This window comes from Piliocolobus tephrosceles, chromosome 5 (assembly GCF_002776525.5).
Source record: "Piliocolobus tephrosceles isolate RC106 chromosome 5, ASM277652v3, whole genome shotgun sequence".
In the NCBI taxonomy this organism is placed as follows: Eukaryota; Metazoa; Chordata; class Mammalia; order Primates; family Cercopithecidae; genus Piliocolobus; species Piliocolobus tephrosceles.
The window spans coordinates 165,754,740-165,758,534 of record NC_045438.1 but is presented as its reverse complement, the minus strand read 5'-3'; the positions used below and the strand labels follow the sequence as shown (position 1 = coordinate 165,758,534).

At 46.7% G+C, this 3,795-nt stretch overlaps 1 protein-coding gene across 1 annotated transcript in view; it reads left to right on the top strand.

The window, feature by feature from the left end:
- The window catches only part of LOC111548598, a 16,494-nt gene extending 15,010 nt beyond the window's left edge, over window positions 1-1,484 (top strand). The window contains exon 7 of the mRNA XM_026456834.2: window positions 460-1,484. The gene's annotated coding sequence lies outside the window, so the exon portion shown is untranslated. The remainder of the gene's footprint in view (window positions 1-459) is intronic.
- The last annotated feature ends 2,311 nt before the right edge of the window (window positions 1,485-3,795 follow it).

The following is a 3,795-nucleotide window of genomic DNA, read 5'->3' as shown; positions in this document are numbered from 1 at the left end:
TTTGTGTGTGTGTGTGGGTTTGTGTGTTTGTGTGTGTGTGTTTGTGTGCGTGTTTGTGTGTGGGTTTGTGTGCGTGTTTGTGTGTGGGTTTGTGTATGTGTGTGTTTGTGTGGGTTTGTGTGTGTGTTTGTGTGTGGGTTTGTGTGTGTGTGCGTGTTTGTGTGTGGGTTTGTGTATGTGTTTGTGTGTGTGCGTGTTTGTGTGTGTGTTTGTGTATGTGTTTGTGTGTGTGTGCGTATTTGTGTGCGTGTTTGTGTGTGGGTTGGTGTATGTGTGTGTGCGCGTGTTTGTGTGTGTGTTTGTGTATGTGTTTGTGTGTGTGTTTGTGTGCATGTTTGTGTGTGGGCTTGTGTGTGGGTTTCTGTGTGGGTTTCTGTGTTTGTCATGTCAGACAGGACCAATGTGGAGTGTATACTCGAGGGCAGATTCCTTAACGTCAACCTTCTTCCTGGTGCACAGCTTTCTGCGTTTCTGCTCCTGCTGTGTGGACGGCTGGCATTCGTTGATCTTGCACTTCCTGTTTGGGTTTGTTTAGGCCTCGGCAAAGTGTGGAGCTGCCTCCGCCCAGCAGAGGCCCAAATCACCTCCTCATTTAGAGGGACTATGTCTCTAGAGAGAAGAAGACATGCCAAAAACGAAAACCTCACAGGAGCTTTTTGTCCACTTGCAAGCGAGGTACAGACATGTTTGAGACGGTGGATGGACTTTTTTTTTTTCCTTTTCTCTCTTTCCAAAATCTGGGCACACCATGGCCCTGTGATGGAGAAGAAGTCGAGGACCTGGCAAGGATCTTCTTTCTTAGGAGTCATGGAGGGCTGACCAGTCTGAATAAAGCCCACGGGGAGCCCATGTGACCCAGCGTCTGGGTGGCAGCCTGTGGACAGTCTGCAGCTCATCTGGATCACACAGCTCAGCTGAACTCACAGCTGGAGGTCCAGCACTGCCCAGGGGCTGGCGGCCATCCTGTTTGGGTGGGGCTCTGCAGGATGGGCAACCACACGACCGTCTCCCCGGGAGCCTGGGAAAAGGGAGGGTCCACAGATTACAAGGGGACAAGACCCTGTTGGACAAAAATGTCCAAGTGGGAAGCTGCCTAGCTCTGACCAGGTCTGGGAACTCATTGGAATTGGCAGTCATCTAAATATAGCCTGTTTATAGCCTGTGATCTGACTTTCTCAGGCACTGTTTGTATGAGAGCTGGTAACTATAGCACAATTTTTCTAAACTGGTCATTTTCTACACTAACTTTTTATTTGCATTTGAAATGATTTTATTATTGGCACCAGAGAATTAAAACCTCAGACTATTGCTGTGGCTGAAAGCTACGCACAGCTTTCCGTGAACTCTTTTATCAGCCTGTTTGGGTGTTTGAACATTTAAAGCAAGCAAGATAAGGGAATCTGAAGGGATTGCTTCTTTTCACATCTCATCATTCATCCAACTTTGTTTTTAACTGTTCAGTTCAGTTCACTGAATGTCTGTATTAAAGCTTCACTCATCCACAGAGGTGTAAATATGAATGACAGTGTGTTCCCATTCAAAGGGACAGTGGGAGGAAGATAATCCATAGTCTTGGGACCACAGGGCCTCCAAATACCTGCACCACAAAGGAGTAAAGAGACTGAGTAGTCTCTTTAGCCGTCACTGCAGCCATTTCCCAGGTTTCAGGAATCAACGTCTGCATTCGCTTTCATTCTTTCTCTTATTCAGTGGTCCCCTCAACCACGGCCATGGCTATCTCTGAGAATCCTCTGGGCAGATTTTCAAAGTTCCATGCCCAGCCATGCCCAGGATGCACCCCAGACCAGTCATCAGGTCCCGACCCGTGGGGTGGCTCTGCGAAAGCTCCGTGGTGGATTCTCAAGTTGTACTGGTGGAGACTGCCGCCTAGCAGGCATAGCACAGGGAACTGCAGAGCTCATCTAACCCTGCAGATAGGGAGCAAAAGCAACAAAACATTTTAAAAGAAAAAAACGGAGCAAAGATTCTTTGACTTTGGGCAGTGACTAGTGGATTTTTGAGAGTCGCGATATTTCAGGCGGTTTTAAAGTAAAACAAAGCACAGAATATTACCACAAAGACCTGAAAACCAAAACCCAAAACCGAGAGGAGAGTCTTCCGAAGCCCTTTCCGGCCATCTGGTTTCCTCCTCAAGACTCAGTGCTTATGAACTTTCCTCCCCCATCCTCGTTAAATACTGCTTTCCATGTATGGATGTAGTTAATTCACCCCAAAGAGCAAATGACCACTGAGAACCAAAGTGATATGTTTTCTGGAGTGTTCACACTTGACCCCTCCTCCCCACACTCATTAATACACATGCACACACCACACACATGCACAGACACACAGATGTGGACCCATGTGCACACACATACATACATGGGCGCATGCACACATTCACATGTACACCATGCACATGCACACATGCACGCACACACGTGGACAGGCACACACACACTCACACGAGCACAAACATGACTAGGGCAGCAGGCTGCTCTCCTAATCACCATGGTATAAATCGCCATTTTCAAGTCTTAGAAGGTTAGTTTCCTTTTTGCCTTTTTAAAACCATCTGCTCTTCCCCTAAGATTAGCTATATCCCACGGCTCCTCTCCTATACGTCTCCTAAAAACAAGTCTATAATAGATTTTTTTATTTTAGATAATTTTTTTTTTAAAAAAAGCAGGGTAATAAGGTGGCAGGAATGACAAGTGCAGGAGATAACAGAGTCAAAAAAGATGGAAATTTCTTTTCTCGATGGTTTCAACACTCCTAATTGACTTTTCTAGGAGATTAGAAACATTCACCTACCTCGGGCTCCAGTGTGTTTCCCGGTGGCTGGCTGGGAAGCCCAGTAGCTTCAGGTCTTTGATTTCATTCCTGCAGGTAGAACTCACTCCTCACCCCACTCCATTCTCTCCCATTCACTCATCCCTACATCCTGCAGGGTATGTGTGTCATGAAGGCTCCCTTTTCAGCGTCTCTGCTTGCAATGTTAGGCATTTACTCCCAGTTTCTAGTTAAAGGATCAACTCTATCAGGGCAGAAAGCATTTTGGCCATAAGCCAAGAAGGGAGGGAGGATTGAGTGACCTGGACCTTTTCCACGTGCTCCCAGGACAAGGGAGGACAAATGGGAAGCCTCCTTCCTATAAATGCTACATGGGCCAAGATAGTGGAGGGGAATACGTCACAGCAAAGTAACTCTCAACACTTACTAATTAAGCACATGGCAGTGCCATTTATTAAGTCTGGTAGAAATGGTTAGAGGCTCCACGGTTTAAAAGAAAAAAAAAGTACTAATATTGAATAGTTCTATTTATGTCAAACTATGACAACATATTAATGTCAAAATGTACAGCCAGTCTGTCACCATTTGAGGTTACTAATATGTCTGCAAGTCCCTTTAAGAACAGTTGTTCCCAGCAGTGGAGAACATGTGGCCCAGTGGAAAACACTGGTCTAGGAAGCTTCAGCCCCAGTTCTGCCAAAAGGAGTGCAAGGCGATTGTGCAGCCACTCTGTGCCTCAGGTCTTACCTGCAAACTGAGGGGAATAACATCGGCCTTAGGGTTGGTGCATCCCTAAAGAATAGTTCAGGGCTGGGCACGGTGGCTCATGCCTGTAATCATCAGCACTTTGGGAGGCTGAGGCCAGTGGATGGCTTGAGCCCAGGAGTTCAAGACCAGTCTGGGCAACATGAAAAGACCTCATCTCTACAAAAAAATACACAAATTAGCCAGGTGTGGTGGTGCATGCCTCTAAACCCAGCTGCTAGGGAGGCTGAGGTGAGC